This window comes from Giraffa tippelskirchi, chromosome 2, assembly GCF_054371585.1.
Source record: "Giraffa tippelskirchi isolate mGirTip1 chromosome 2, T2T-mGirTip1v1.2.pri, whole genome shotgun sequence".
Taxonomy (NCBI): Eukaryota; Metazoa; Chordata; class Mammalia; order Artiodactyla; family Giraffidae; genus Giraffa; species Giraffa tippelskirchi.
Genome location: NC_137276.1, coordinates 53,703,277 through 53,720,530, shown reverse-complemented (window position 1 = coordinate 53,720,530; position 17,254 = coordinate 53,703,277). Strand labels below are relative to the sequence as shown.

Below are 17,254 nucleotides of genomic sequence, written 5' to 3'. Positions count from 1 at the left end.
GCTGCCTATTAGACTATTTGGGTGAAGGTGAGAAGGGTGATAGCATCTACCAGGAGGGCCTCAATACCCACATGGACAGGGAGTGAGAGTGTCCAGTTAGTGGCTGCCTAGGGCTTCCCAGGTGGCTCAGTGGTAAAAGAATCTGCCTGCCAGTGCAACAGACTCAGGAGATGCAGGTTTGATCCCTGGGTCGGGAAGATCCCCTGGAGTAGGAAATGGCAACCCCTTCCAGGATTCTTGCCTGGGAAATCCCATGGACAGAGGAGCCTGGTGGGCTCCAGTCTATGGGGTTGCGAACAGTTGGACACGACTGAGCACACACTAAGGTACTTGCATGATTTTCTGTGTCCTTGCATCATCTCAGACAGGAAACCATGCCACCCAGCCTTCCACTCCCTCCTATTCTCTTCTTCATGTCACTCAGGCTTTGCCAGGATTTTTCCTTGACTGGCAGTGACACTGCCCAGACCTGGGATTACCTGTAGCGGTCATGTCCGCTCACCTCCCACTCCTGTGGGGTCTGACAGAGCTCGCCCTTGGCCTGTAGAGCTGAGATAGAAAGGTGACTTTCCAGCTGAAAGGCGCCAGAGTTACTGGCGCATCTTCCCATGGCCCCAGTTGAGGCCTTGTCTCTCATAGCGCAGGACGTGCCCCTTCCCCACTTCCTCTCACAGGCCAGGTGGGCTCCCCTCAGCTCTCTCGTTGCTGCGCAGATTCAGAATCTGGTCTCAGATTCTCACGTAGCCAGTGTACTGTTCCGTGGGGTGCAGATGGCCGAGCGCCAAGGTCCCTCTCCAGACTGAACTGAGAAGAGTGCATAGTCCGTGCCCTGTGTGCAGGGCCTGGGACTCAGCCTTGCACACATCTGCTCTCCTGGCTGCTCCTGAGCTGGTGTTCCGCTGAGTCCCAGGCAGTTTGCGAGCCTCTTCCCTGAGACGTGTGGGCTGGGCAGGCAGGGAGGGGCTCCGAGCCCATCCATGCTTGTCTCTCTTCCCTCCTCACTTGCCCAGCTCCTTCCTGTCACGTGTGTGCCCAAGCGAGGCACCAACACCTCGAGTGGAGTTTGACCTTTACAGAAAGGAATGATTTGATTTCCTGGGGAAGGTGGTGAGCATCAGATAGACTTTAGCCATATCAAAGCAGCACATCAATTAAATATCTGCCTAAGAGTCCTCTCTGGGTTTCCATCTTCTAAAAGGCTCACAATAAAATTAACTCCAAAGTTACTGAACTGAAAAGTGTACAGTTACTGTCTTGTTGGTAGAATAAAATAGGAAGGATTGTTTAGGCACTTAATTGGCATTTAACAACAGGCAATGGTATGTTAATTAGATGTTAATTATGGCAGAGCGCTAATTGACATTTGATAAGCATTCTGACTGATAAGCAATGTTTGCTCTGCCAAATTAAATGGCTTGGTAGACTGTGCTTGATGGCTGGGAGGAGGCTTAGCTAAGGGTTGTAAGTGCCTGGTGGCCTCCAGGAGGCAGAGGCTGCCTCTGGGGCATCCTTCCCCTCATTTGCCCTTCCCCTCATTCAGAAACACTTCCAAGAGCCAGGTGATTGCTTCCTGGTCTTGAGTTTTCTTCAAATATTGCCTCTGGGAAAAGAGATAGCCCTCCTGATGGAACCAGGTTTCGCCTGCCTCACATGCAGATCATCTTCCCATTTTCTGTCTTTCCTTCTCAGCCTGATCACCCCAGTGTGAGTCCAATTGCTTTACAGTCATACCTATTTGTTAAGCCTGGATCCACCTCTTCAAAGCTGTGAGCCCTGAACAAGTGTAGTTGACTTCTCTGGACCTCATTTTCCTTCTCAAGACCATTAGCAGAAAAGTGTCAGCCAAATTTCTAGGGCAGAGGAGGAGCTCAATACATTTTAGTTCCTCTTTTCCTCTCTCCTCGTTTTCCCTTCTGGTCTCCAGTTCCTACCCCTGGGCTATGGGTTTGTTCCATTCTGTTGCACTGTGGCCTCACTGCCGTCATTCCCAGTGCTCCGTCTTAGCTGAGACCCAGGTTGACAACCACCAGAGAAACATAGTGGCTTGGTTTAAATGCTGGTTCCGCCACTCATTAGCTATGTGACACCGAGCCAGTTACTTCTCTTCTGTTCTTTGGTTTCCTCCTCTGTGCTGCAGGGATGATTGACAATGCTTATCTCCTAGAGTTGATGGAACGACTTAAGATGAAGCCGGTGCTCTCAAGTGTTCAGTGTACATTGGCTGTTGTAGTCATCAGACCCAGTTGTCTAGAGTGAAGCCATTGAACTTAATTCTCTTATTCAGTAACCAACTCTTGAGTGTATTCAGGCTTCCAGAATCCTTTTTTAAATGGATGGCGGCATGCAAAATGGCCTTATTCCATCCTCTTTACCGCCTTTCTCTTGAGGACTGCTGGATTGGTTCAGATAGCTCTGGCTGCTGTATGTGGCCACTGCATGGCATGCTTTGTTAAAGAGTGTGTTTGCATGTGCATGTGTGTGTCTGTGTACTTGCACATGGGCCCACAGACTGATTAAGCATTCGTGAGTCCTAGTTCTCCTGTAATAAAAGAAAAATGTGACTCTTTCTTTGCTACCAGTTTGTGTTTTATTCTAAAATATCACTTGGGGACTTAGATTGCCGATGAAACTAGGTCAATTTGATGAAAGCTAATTCATTGAATGGCTAATTTGCCAAAAGCCTATTCACCAGAAGTTAATTTGCTGAAAATAAGTTTGCTGAATCATTAAATCACTGAATGACCAGTTCACTGAAAATTGTCAAACCCTCCACCCTGTTTAGGCGTGGTAGCTGTAGATGTTTTGTGGTCAGAATCAGAAGCACATGTAGAAAAGACTCAGAGGCAAAGGCAAGGGTTAGGCAAAGATCCTTAAAAATAAAAAAGCTGGGAACTGGAATTAAAGGGAAAGCCCCTCTGCTTCCAGTTAAATACCTTCCATTTAAAAAGTGCTCTGCCTTTGAGCGTTGAAACCATACACATAATTGACCTAGGCTGCGCTGTGGTTCAATGGCTGCAAGCAAGCTATGATGAAACAGTAACAAAAATTCATTCTCAAATATGTATGACTAAATCACTTACAGATTGGCTTTGGCAAACTGATTTTCAGTGAATCAGTGAGAATGGCCAACTGAGAGAGGCCAGTCATCCATTCATAGAGAACAAGAGGCTGATGGTGACCTTTGGTCCACATCTGCATCTCAGCTGGAGCTGGGACAGGGGAACTGGGATGGGGAGCAGGTCAAGCAGCCTGTGCCTCTGGGTGGCAGTAGGGTTGATGATTAAGCCAGTAGTGGTTCTTAGTTCTGGGACATGCTTAGGATGCCAGACCCAGACACTGCTAAGAATGGGACAGGCAGAAGCTCAGAATTGACCTGGGCCCAAGGCAATAGGCAGGGTTCTGGGGAGGTGCCCTCTACAGCCCCAGGCCTTCTATGAGGAGCAAAACAGAATTGGCAAGGGCCTGGGGACAGCCCCAGCACACCAGGTTAAAGTGGGGACCCCGGGTTCCCTGAATGTAGGCTCACTTATCAAGTAAAACAACAACAACAACAACAACAAACTATCATGTGCTCATAACAGTAAAAAGAAATAATATTAGCTGAATATGTTCTCAGTCATGTCTGACTCTTTGTAACCCTATGGACTGAAACCCACCAGGCTCCTCTGTCCATGGGATTTTCCATGCAAAAATATTTGAGTGGGTTGTCATTCCCTTCTCCAGGGGATCTTCCTGACCCAGGGATTGAAACCAAGTCTCCTACATTGCAGGCAGATTCTTCACTGTCTGAGCTACCAGGGAAGCCCCTGAATATATTGAGCATTTACTATGTCCTAGAATCATGCTACGGAGAAGGCAATGGCAACCCATTCCAGTACTCTTGCCTGGAAAATCCCATGGATGGAGGAGCCTGGTAGGCTGCAGTCCATGGGGTCGCTAAGAGTCGGACATGACTGAGAGACTTCACTTTCACTTTTCACTTTCATGCACTGGTGAAGGCAATGGCAACCCACTCCAGTGTTCTTGCCTGGAGAATCCCAGGGATGGCAGAGCCTGGTGGGCTGCCATCTATGGGGTTGCACAGAGTCGGACATGACTGAAGCAATTTAGCAGCAGCAGCAGCAGAATCATGCTAAGCACTTGCACATAAGATCACAGAGCTAACAAGAGTCAGGTAGTGTCTTTACAACTAGCTCTGTCTGCTTGCAAATCTATGCCCTTGACTCAAAAAGGTTTATATAATTATCAGTGTGCTAAGTTGCTTCAGTTGTGTATGACTCTTTGCAACCCTACGGACTGTAGCTTGCCAGGCTCCTCTGTCCATGGGATTCTCTAGGCAAGAATACTGGAATGAGTTGCCATTTCCTTCTCTAGGGGATCTTCCCAACCCAAGGATCGAACATGTGTGTCCTTGACTCCCGCAATGCAGGTAGATTCTTTACTGCTGAGCCACCAGGGAAGGCTCATATGTAATTATATGTAAACATATATACATGTTATATTCTATATTTTTAAAATACATATGAGATAATATACTGTTCTTTTTACTCTTTTCATTTAAGTACATGAATTGAAATTCTTTCTATGTAAACACATGTACATACTTCATTCTTTTTAAAAAACTGAGTGGTATTCCATTGTGTAGAGCTGTTGAATCATAATTTATTTAAACAAGTATGAGGTTCCGATTGCTATATTTGACAGTTCTTGATATTACTCATCCTTTTAAGTTCAGCCATTCTGGTGAGTGTGAAATCATGTTTCATTGTGGTTTTATTTTTAAATTTTATTTATTTATTTTTGGTTGGGCTGAGTCTCTGTTGTTGTATGTGGGCTTTCTCTAGGTGCGGCACGTGGGGGCTACTCCATCCTAAAAGAGATCAATCCTGGGTGTTCATTGGAAGGTCTGATGTTGAAGCTGAAGCTCCAATACTTTGGCCACCTCATGCAAAGGGTTGACTCATTGGAAAAGACCCTAATGCTGGGTAGGATTGGGGGTGGGAGGAGAAGGGTATGACAGAGGTTGAGATGGTTGGATGGCATCACCGACTCGATGAACATGGGTTTGGGTAGACTCCGGGAGTTGGTGATGGACAGAGAGGCCTGGCGTGCTGCAATTCATGGGGTCGCAGAGAGTCGGACACGACTGAGCGACTGAACTGAACTGAACTAATTATTTTGGCTTTCTAAATCTTTATAATGAGTGGCTCCTACTATTCCATCTGGTTCTTCAAGAGATTCTTCGTTTTTCTTGGCCCTTCATATTTCTATATAAAATTTAAAATTGTCTTGTCAACTTCCAAGCTGAATAAGAAAAGCATGCTGGAATTTTGATAGGAGTTCATGATGTGGTGTATCCCTCCTTTTATTTAGATGATCTTAAATTTCTCACAGTATTTTGTAGTTTTCTGCAGAAACTAGAATTATTGTACCTTCTTTGTTAAATTTAGTCTCATGTTTATTTGTTTTTCTTACTATGCTATAACTGGAGTATTTTAAAGTTTCATTTTCTACTGTTCATTGGACTATAAAGCTACAATTACTTTTTGTGGGTTGAATTTGTACCAGTGACTTTGCTAAATATATTAATCCTAGCAGTTTGTCTGTAGATTTTTGTGTATTTTCTCTCATACTGTCTTTAATGCAGTCTATATGTTAATTTATGACCCTTATATTTTCTTTTCCAAGTTTTAAATATTTCATTTTTGGTTATGGCATAATTGTACTGTAGTATCTCTAGCATAATGTTGAATAGATGCTGTGACAATAAGAATTCTTGTCTCATTTCCAACTGAAAAGTGTTGGGGAAAGTGTTTAGAATTTCATGATTACATGTAATGTTGTTTGTAGATTTTTTTGTACCTGTAAATTAATAGATTAGGAAAATTTCATTTTAGTCCCAATTTGCTAAGATTTTTAAAAAATCATGAGTGGGTGTTGAATTTATCAAATGATTTGTCTTTATTAAAGTGATCATGTGAGTTTTCTGCTGTATTGTTTATGTAGTAAATTAAATTCATTGATTCTCTAGTAGTAAACTCCTGTCAGCAGAACAAAGACATCTTCTTTGTGGCATATTATTATTTTTATGTCACTAGATTTCTATGAATTTTGATTCTGTGTTTATAACAGAGATTAACTTGTGATTTTCTTTTCTTGTAATCACTGTCAGATTTTGGAATTAAAAGTTGTGCTTGCTACATAGAACACATAGGGAAGCATTTTCTATTTGGTTGTTTCTGGAAGAGTTTAGGTATGTCTGACATTATTTCTTCTTTAAATATTTTGAAGAATTCATCAGTGCAGCTGTCTGGGCCTGAAGTTTTGTTTGAGGAAATATTTTTTGTTATGGATTTAATTTCTTTAAAATGCCATAGAACACTTTATATTTCCTATTTTGGGAGTATTTTCTTAGATATTTATCCTTTTCATCTAACATTTAAATATATTGGCTAAAGTTTGCTTATATTTTCACTTATTTCTTTTTCATATCTGGCAGATATGAAGTCATATCAGTTTTTTCATTCTTGATATTGATTCTTGTCCCCGTCCACCCCATTCTTAGTCTTCCTAGGGATTTATAAATTTTATTAAAGCTTTCAAGGAGCAAACTTTACTTCAGAACTTTGGCTCTCTTGATTTTCCTCTGTTCTACATTTGTTTTCTCTTTTATTAATTTCTGTTCTTTATTATCTTCTTTGACTTTGAGCTTGATTTGCTGCTGTTTTGCTGACTTAAGATGGATGTTTAGATCCTTGTCTTTTGGCATTTCATCCTTTCTCATGAGTACATTTAATGATAAACATTTTCTTCTATTCATAGTTTTAACTGAATTCCATATATTTTGACATGCCGTGAATCACAGCCATTCAGCTCCAAATATTTTCTAATTTACATTGTAATTTTTTCTTTCACTATGTACTATTTAGAAATATATGGCTTAATTTCCTAAATATTTGAGAAATTTCTAGTTACTTTGTTACTCATTTCTAGTTTACTTCCATTATAGTCAAAGGTTATACTCTGTGAAAATTTAATCTCTTTACATGTGTTGATATTTGGTTTATGAACAATATATAATTGGTACTGGTAAACTTTCTGTGTGCCCTTTGAAAATAATTGTATGTGTTGCAGTTTGAAATATAGTGTTGTATCTATGTCAATTAGCTAAAATGTCTTAAATAAGTTTAAATACTCTATCTGGAGTTTTGTCTACTAACCTTTTCAGTTATAAAGAGATGTATATGAAAAATTTTCATGCTAAAATTGTGGATTCATTTACTTTTTTTCCTTTTAGATTTGTCAATTCCTGTGTTATAAATTTTGAATCTATGCCATTAGGTACATAAAATTTTAGATTTTTTTCCAATTTTACTGATTGTTCACTCTTTTATCATTATGAAATATCCCACATTCTCATTTGTAATGTGTTGTCCCTAAAGTTTATTTTGTCTGATATTACTATAGCTGTCACCTTTCTGATAGTGTTTATTTGGAACCTTTTCTAGTTTTTTACTTTTGTCCTTTCTATATCCATATATATGGGGTGTGTCTCTTATAAGAAGCATAGAGTAATTGATTTTTAATCCCTATGCTAACCTTTACCTTTTAATTGGAATATTTAGCTTATTTATTTTTAATGTATTTCTTGATATGTTTGGGTTTAAATCTGTCATCCTGATGGGGTTTTTCTTTTCTATTGATTCTGGCAGGTCTATGTTCCTTTCCCTGTGTTTTCTTGCTTTCTTATAGATTCATCAAGTAGGTTTTATTCCCTTCTCTATTAGTTTGATGGCTTTTACATTCCTTTACTGTTTTTTAAATGGTTACCTTAGATGTTACAGTAGGTGTCCTTGATTTTTTAAGCTCCAATAAATTATCTTTCACATCTCAGTAATTCAAAGAGTTTAAGGTACTTTAACTTGATGTATTTCTTGCCTTTTGTATGCTTACCTCATGTGTCTTAATTGCATAAAATTTTAAACCGTGCATGACATCATTATTATTATTTCATACAGTCATTTAGATCTACCTATCTTTCAGTCTGTCTGTACGTATACCCTTTCTAATTCTTTTTGTTTTTTCCCGGAAGTCCGTGCTTCCATTTAGAATTTTTTCTCTTCTGCTTAAAGAACTTTAGTGTTTCATCTAATGTAGGTATCTTTCGTGAAGAAATGCCTGTACTTTGTCTTTATTTTGAAGGACATAAAGAATTCTTTTGCTGGTGTAACACTCTTAGTTGTCGGTTAGCACTTTGAATATATCATACCACTATTTCAGACATTCTCCTCCTTGTCTCCAGTGGAAGCAGCAGTCTTATTTCCCCTTGATAATCAGAATCATGTAACCCGGTCTGTGTAGTTAGGCCCCCTTGTTGCTTACGGGTTTAATGGCATGTGGAGCTCAAAATTGCCATGTGGGAATCTCAACTCCTAGTGTCCCTTAGTAATTATGAGCTTGAAGCCAGCAGAGCTCCATTTTGTGCCATATTTGGGCTCATACCTCTGAGTTATGCTGTGATCTTATCCTAGAAGTGGGTCTTCAGGCAAGAAAGAGTGGTAGTGGTGGTAGGAGTCTGGATCTTAAGAAGACAGAGTCTCCTTTTGCAATTAATCCTCTTGATGCCAGATAGTCAAGATCCTTTAATCAAGGTAGAACTATGTAGTCATCACTGAGGAGAGAGGCTAGACTTCTCTTGGCAAAGGATGACTCAAAAGGATCTGGGAATTTGAGGTTTTGGGTTTCATCCAAGTCTACCCAAATGACCCCATTCTCAGGGTCCAACCCATTCATCCTAACTTTATCATGAGAAATCTAATGAGAGTATGATTCTTGTTCTCAAGCTGTTTATCCTTTGATTGAGAACACTGCAGGAGACTCTTGCTTACCTCACAGTAATTACAAAACTATAGGTTGGATGAAGCAGAAAGTTATTTCCAAGTCTGAAGAGAGCAGAGTCATAAACAACATAAACAAATTGTAGGATTAAAGAATGTATGAAACATTTGTGCTGACAATGGGCAAAAATCCTTTTCAAAAAAAATTACTTCCATACCTTTTTAGTGGGAAGAATCATGGCCCATAAAGATACCCATACCTAATCCCTCAAATCTATTCAAACATAAAATAGTTTGAATTTTGAATAGAAGGACTTTGCAGACGTTTTTAATGGACCTTGAGATGGAAAGCTATGCCTGGACCATCTAGGAGGGCTCAATCCAGTGCATCATTAAAAGCAGAGAATCTGTCCTGGCTGCAGGGAACCAGAAAGATGACAGCATCAGAAGGACTTAGATAGTTACTGTTGGTTTTGAAGATGGGTGAAGGGACCATAAGCCAAGAAATGTGGGTTGCCTGTAGAAGGTGAAGTAAGAAAAGAAACAAATTCTCCCCTAGAACCTCTAGACAGGAACATAATCTAGCCAACAACTTGATTTTAGCCCAGTGAGACCCGTTTCTCACTTCTGACCTTTATAACTGGAAGATAAGTTTGTGTTGTTTAAGCTACCAAGTTTGTGGTAATTTGTTATGGCAGCAATAAAAAACAATACAGTGAGAAAAAGACAAATAACTCAACAGGAAAATAGGCAGAGAATATGAAGAGATAATTCACAGAATTAGCCAATTAACATTTGGAGAGATGCTTAATCTTACTAATGAAGCAGGTAAATGCAAACAGAAACAAGATACCATTCTTCACTCATCAAACTGGCAAATGTTAAAGAAATTGATAATACACCCTAATAGTAAGAAATAAGCACTTTTAAACATTGCTGGTGGCAGTTGAATTTCTGTAACTTTGGGGAAAGTAATATGGTGATATCTAATAATATAAATAACATACAAATTTTCTTTTTTAAAAAATCTTCCCTCTTTACCTATGGCCTTCCCTGATGGCTCAGATGGTAAAGAATCAGAGTGTAATGCAGGAGACCTGGGTTCAATCCCTGGGTCAGGAAGATCCCCTGGAGAAGGGAATGGCAACCCACTCCAGTATTCTTGCCTGGAGAATTCCATGGACAGAGGAGCCTGGCGGGCTACAGACCATGGGTTCACAATGAGTCAGACATGACTGAGCAACTAAGCACACACTCTTTACCTGTAACCCATAGTCCCTCCCGGTTTTCTTATATATATTTATGTATTTTCCAAATTATTTTTTACTGTGTTGGATCTTTGTTGTTGCTCAAGAGCTTTTTCTAGTTGCGGAGAGCGGGGACTACTCTCCAGTTGTGGTGCACGGTCCTGTCATTGCAGTAGCTTTTCTTGCAGAGCATGGGCTCTAGAGGCTGGGCTTAGTAGTTGTGGCCTACGGGCTTAGTTGCCCCTGGGCATGTGAAATCTTCCAGGACCAGGGATTGAACTGGTGTCCCTTGCATTGCAAGGTGGATTCTTAACCACTGGACCACCAGGAAAGCCCCAACACACAAATCTCTTGACTTAGTAAATAAATCCAATTTCGGCCATCTTTCTTTTACAGAAATAATAGGCCTATTTTTTTCTGTAATGTACAAGAAATTTTGGTGTCAAAAACCTGGAGCTAATCTGAAGTTTCATCTTGGGTAGTGGTTAAATAAATTTTGATAAATTCATGATATGAACTATTATGCATAAAGTAATATTAACTAGATCTCTATGCAGAGGTCTATAAAGGTGGTCTCTTGTGTACTATTAAGGTGGTCTCTTGTGAATAAATAGGTTACAAGATAATGTCCACAATATGAATCCATTGAGATTCAAAATAATACAACAAAGCATACAGTAATGTTTGCCTGCATATGTTTTTATATATTTCTATTTGTGTAGAGAAATATGTGTAAAGATATACACAGAGCAGTTAACATTGATTATATCCAGAAATGGCATTGGAGGTGGGGGATAATTTAACATTTTCTTCATACAACTCTATTGTTCATCTTTTTACAGTGAGCTCATGTAACTTTTAACTAAACATTTAAACATTTCTAACACAGCATTTAAGAAAGGGATGAAACCTTGCATTGTTGAACTTACATGTTCTCCCATCAGCTGACAAATGACCCTTTCAGCTGGTGCTGGTGGCGGTGCACCCTGGCCACCAGTCCAGTTTTGGCCACAGCATACCTTTTTGTGTACACAGCAGTGTACCTTTATGTAGCTACTTCAGCGTTTTGTCCCTCTTTTATAAAAATGAGGGGAAGATGGGAAAAAATGAAAGTGCAGATAAGAAGTGTAGGTTTCATAAACTTAAAACAATAGAATCCAAGATGGAAATTGTTAGATGTGCTAAAAGTAATAAATCTCTTGCCTGAATCAGATATTCACTGGACTTGAAACAGTTGATGGTGAGTTTGGTTGTGAAAGAAAAGAATAAAATTAAGGAAAAGAGGCAAAAGTCTTATATCTTTTGAGACAAATAATTTGGGGTTACATGATATATTTTTTTCTCTCCAAGATGAAACCACCTCTAAACACACTTAAAACTGATAGGTCTATTGCAGGTTATTCTCATAATTACACTTTTTTTCAGGTACACATTGGATGTGTACAATAATAATTTATGCTCTTACTGCTTTTTCCTGGCATTTCTTTGTACACATGTCCTGATCCTCACCTCTGGTCAGGTAAGACCCTCATGTTGTCTTCAGGATGGGTAAGATAAATAGGAATAAAAAGAGCAAGAAATAGTCAAATTTCAAATATTTGTTTCCCCAAATGGGCTTTTAAGATTCAAAAGGGCAAACCCAAGTGAGACAAGGGACAGAATTTATATCACAAGAAAAGACTTGGAGAGAAGTCACAAGAAGAATAAAAAAGGGAAGGAGCAGGCTACCCATCTCCTGCCAACTGGGAGCAGAGAGAAGGGTGGCCCAGGCTGGAGAGGAGAAGGGTAACAGTGAGTCTGTCTCTATGTGACCCAGGCAGGGACCGTGACAGCCTTTGGTTTTTGCTTGATCCAGAATGAATATGCACATTATTTCTTTTTCAAACAAAACAGCTTTGTTTATTTGTCTAGAGGCAACACTAAGGTGCTCAATGATATTATTTATTCTTCAGTATTATTTGGATTTTTTTTCACTTCACACCACCAGAAGCACTAGTGATTTGGGGGCCCCTTTGCTTGCCTGTTGCCCACCTTCTCACATGTGCTGATAGAGGGGTGGTGGGCTATGTCCCCTCTACCCCTGCCTGTAACTGAGTGAGTCAGTGGTGGACACAAGACCCAGATTTGTTCATCATGGAATTTGCACTAGTAACTCAGAGACTCTGCTTCCATAGTGCTGAGTGCTGTGAGGAGGCCTCATGAGGAGCTGAGATGGCCACGTGCTCAGGAAGAGAAAGCTGGGGAGAAAGAAAGCTGAGGTTGGGCTTCTAGGAGATGAAGGGCTGAGAGAGGAAGGGGACCCGTCCGTGGAGCCTGGACGGACAGGGGAATCTAGCCCCAGACTTTTCCATCTCTGACTCCCTCCTGAGCCGTGACTGTATCCATCAACTTTCTTTTGCCATGAAACCACAGGCTATTAAGGTATTTATACTTCCTTTTCCCTTCTGCCTCCTCTCCACTATTTAAAAAAAAAATTTTTTTTGGCTGCATCTCTTGGCTAGTGGGATCTTAGTTCCCCAATCAGGGGTCAAACCTGTGCCTCCTGCATTGGAAGCCCAGAGTCTTAACTGCTAGACTGCCAGGAAAGGCGCTCCTCCCATTTGATATTTTTATTAGTTCAGGTTTTTTGTTTTATTTTAACCTTTTTACTTGGAAATAATTTTAGATTTACCAAAGAGCTGGAAGGGTGGTACATTGTTCTTGTATGCCCTTCATCAGCTACCACTAATGTCACCATTTACATCACCAGGATATACTTTAGTGAAAAGTAAGAAATCAGCTTGGTAACCCACTCATCCAGGTTTTTCTGAGACTTATCTGGTTTTAGCACTGAAAGCCTCCTGCACCAGGAAGCCCCCAGTTCCAGACAAACCAGGGCTATCCTGATTTTTAAAACTGGAAGTGCCATGCCTAAGAGACCCCTTCAGTCCTGGCAAACCAGGATGGTTGATCACTCTGTTACCTAATGTCCAGACTTCATTTGGATTTCCCCAGTTTTTCCACTTTTGTGCTTTTCCTATTTTGGGATCCAGTACAAGAGATCACTTTGCACTTGGTTGTCCTGTTTCCTTAGTCTCCTCTGATTTGTGACTATTTTCAGTCTTTCCTTGATTTACATGACCTTGACACTTTTTAAAAAATTGATTATTTTAATTGGAAGATAATTACTTTATAATATTGTGGTGATTTTTGCTATACTTCAACATGAATCAGCCACAAGTATACATGTGTCCCCCCATACTGAACACCGCCTCCCACCTCCCTTCCCACCCTATCCCTCTGGGTTATCATAGAGCACTGGCTTTGGGTGCCTTCCTTCATGCATTGAACTTGCACTGGTCATCTATGTTACATATGGTGATACATGTTTCAATGCTATTCACTCATATCATCCCAACCTCTCCTTCTCCCACAGAGTCCAAAAGTCTGTTCTTTACGTCTGTGTCTCTTTTGCTGCCCTGTCTGTTGGATCGTTGTTATTGTCTTTCTAAATTCCATATGTATGCATTAATATATAGTATTTGGGTTTCTCTTTCTGACTTACTTCACTCTGTATAATAGGCTCCAGTTTCATCCACCTCATTAGAACTGACTCAAATGCATTCCTTTTACAGCTGAGTAATATTCCATTGTGTATATTGTACCACAGCTTCCTTAACCATTCATCTGCCAATGGACATCCAGGTTACCCCCATGTCCTAGCCATTGGAAACAGTGCTGCAGTGAGCATTGGGGTACAAGTGTCTCTTTCAGTTCTGGTTCCCTTGGGGTGTATGCTCAGCAGTGGGGATTGCTGGATCACATGGTAGTTCTGTTCCCAGTTTCTTAAGGAATTTCCACACTGTTCTCCATAGTGGCTGTTCCAGTTTGCATTCCCACCAACAGTGCAAGAGGGCTCCCTCTTCTCCACACCCTCCCCAGCATTTATCGTTTGCAGACCCTTTGATGATGTCCACTCGGACCAGTGTGAGATAATACCTCATTGTGGTTTTGATCTGCATTTCTCCAATAATGAGCAATGCTGAGCATCTTTTCATGTGTTTATTAGTCATCTGTATGTCTTCTTTGGAGAAATTTATGTCTTCTTTGGAGACACTTTTAAACAGTACTGGTCAAGTATTTTAATGGTAGCTTTAAAAAAATTATTTGTTTTTTATTTTTGACTGTGTCGTGTCTTAGTTGCAGCATGCGGGCTCCCCATTGGGGTGCACAAGATTCTTTCTAGTTGTGGCATGCAGGCTTCAGTAGTTGTGGTGCATGGGCTTTAGTTGCACAGAGGCATGTGGGATCTTAGTTCCCTGACCAGCATTTGAATCCACTTCTCCTGCAATGAAAGGCAGATTCTTAACCTCTGGCCCACCAGGGAAATTCCTGGTCAAGTATTTTATAGAATGTTTCTGAACTTGGGTTTGTCTGATATTTTCTCATGAATGGTCTGGGGTTATGAATAAACGAGAATGAAGGAGGCAGTACCCTTTCTGTCATATTATGTCAGGGGCACATGACATCAACACAACTTATTACTGGTGATTTAACCTTGACTGCTTGGTTAAGGTGATGTCTGTCCGTTTTCTCTACTGTAAAGTTATTTTTTTTTTTTTTTGCCCTCTCATAGTCTATTCTTTGAAATTGACTCAGTATATCCAGCCCACACCCAAGAGAGAGGAGTACCAAAGAATTTCTGGACATATGCTAAAAATCACCATAGCAATGTTTGGTGGAGATGCTTTGAGGCTGGGCAAACATCTTTGTTTCTCCTAAAAAATTGGCCCATTAATTCTTAGCATGCATCAGTGGGTCTTGCTTATAAGTAGTTGTTACTGTGGTGTTCTAGTGGTGATTTTTCTATCTTTTTATTGATTTAATTGTCAAAGTTTATAATATTGGCACTCTGTCCAGGGTGCATCTTCTCCTCTTTAACTCTGTGAGCTTCATCTGAATTTTTGCATTGACTCTCCATTTTGCCAGGGTTAGCTCAGCTGGATTCTTTTCCTTACAATCCAAGTGAAGCCTCCAAGAGTGAGTACTTAAGATGTAGAAGGTATTCAATAGATAATTTTTCGCTATTGCCTTTCTCCCCAAGGCTAACAGGGATCTATGCAAAAGAATAGCATCTCACTTGGAGCCCTAGTGGCTGAGGATTCTGAAAGAAGAGAGATTGAGGACTTAGATGCCGCTTCCCAGAATTTCTCTTCCACCTTAGTAGAGGACTCATCCAAACATGGAAGAACTTCCATTCTTTCCTTCCCCTTCGCTATACTAAGTTCTCTTCCATAGACCTTTCACATGGCTGCCAGATTTCCAAGCTGTCTTCCTCAAACACAACACTGATCATGGTTCTCTCTTGAAGGCTATTCACTGCAAACAGAGTTACATTCTAACTTGTCATAAGACCCTCCATATACTGACCTTTACTTCCCCCTTCATCCTCATCTTTCACTATCCTCTTTAGATCTAAAACTGGAACCACACTGTACATCTTTCCTTTTCCTAAAACACTGCTGTTATTCCATGGCTCTGTGACTTTGCATAGCATGACCTCTCCAGCTGGATTGTCTTTCTGTGATATCTTCCTTGACTTTCCCAAGATCTAGTTTCCAATGTTTCTACAGCAGCTTTCACCTATAAACCTCTGTCATGCATCATGTTATATTTTGCAATTTATCTGTGTCCATTTCTGTCTTTTCTACTAGAGTGAGAACTTTTTAAAAGCAGGTCATCTTGTTTATTATTTATGTATTTTCATCACAGAGCCTGGCAACTAATAATATGGGCTAACATTTTTAAAGTGCCTGCTTTATACCTGAGAAGACAAATTATATCATTGATTCCATTTAAGAACTCTCTAAGGGAGGTATTTTTTAACAATTCAATGGGGGAAAGAATAGTCTTTTCAATAAATATTTCTGGGAGGTCTAGATATCCACATGTAAAAGAATGAAGTTGAACCCCCTACCTCACACCATATACATATTAAATTAGATCACAGACCTAAATATAAAAGAAATTGCACAACTCTTAGATTAAAATATAGGGGTAAATCTACATAAACTTGGGTCAAGCAGTGGTTTATTAAATGTAGGGCACAAGCAACAAAAGAAAAACAGATAAATTGGACTTCATCAAAATTAAAAACTGTTAGGCTTCAAAGCATATTATCCAGAAAGTGAAAAGGCAGTCCAGAGAATAGGAGAAAGCACATGCAAATCGTATATCTGATAAGGGACTTGTATTCAGAATATAAAAGTAATCATGCGTGTGTGTGCTAAGTCACTTTAGTCGTGTCTGACTCTGTGACCCCATAGACTGTAGCCGGCTAGGCTCCTCTGTCCATGGGATTCTCCAGGCAAGAATACTGGAGTGGGTTGCCACGCCCTCCTCCAGGGGATCTTCCCTACCCAGAGATTGAACCCACATCTCTTATATCTCCTGCATTGGCAGGTGTGTTCTTTACTACTAGTACCACGTGGGGAGCTCTTGTACAACTTAATAATTCAAAGACAGTGGCACCAGCAGTTTGGACAGGTGTCTTGGTTTTTGTACTGCCAGGAGGCTCTGTAGTCACCGATGAGACCAGAAGCATGATAAATAGTACAAGAAAGTCCATTTGGGCAAAGCCATGAAGGCCAACCCTTTTGGAGTCACTTCTCATGTAAAAGGAACTGTACTCAAAAATGTGGAGTTTGGAGCCAAACAACCAAATTCTGCCATCAGGTAGTGTGTCATGGTTCAGCTAATCAAGAATGGTAAAAATATCACAGCATTTGTACCCAGCGATGGTTGTTTGAATTTTATTGAGGAAAATGTGAAGTTTCAGTTGCTAGATTTTGTCCAAAAGGCCATGCTGTTGGTGACATTCCTGGAGTCTGCTTTAAGATTGTCAAAGTAGCCAGTGTCTCTCTTTCAGCTTTGTACAAAGGCAGAAGGGAAAATCCAAGATCATAAGCTTTTTTTCCAAGATCTTAGGTTTAGATGGTAAGTGTGATAGTAATAAACTTTCATGTGCCAAAAAAAAAAAATAATAATTAAAAGACTACCCAATTAAAAATGGGCAAAACATTTTAACAGATATTTCTCCTAAGAAAATATACAGATGACCAATAAGCACATGAAAAAATGTTCAGTATCATTGATAGTTGTGGAAATGCACATCAAAAACAAAATGAAATG

At 40.2% G+C, this 17,254-nt stretch overlaps 1 pseudogene across 1 annotated transcript; it reads left to right on the top strand.

Annotated features, from left to right (window-relative positions):
* Positions 1-608: 608 nt before the first annotated feature.
* On the top strand, positions 609-17,103 carry LOC145539530 (small ribosomal subunit protein uS12 pseudogene; annotated as a pseudogene). The gene is made up of 2 exons (XR_014077871.1): positions 609-786; positions 16,585-17,103. The product of XR_014077871.1 is annotated as a small ribosomal subunit protein uS12 pseudogene (transcript).
* The last annotated feature ends 151 nt before the right edge of the window (positions 17,104-17,254 follow it).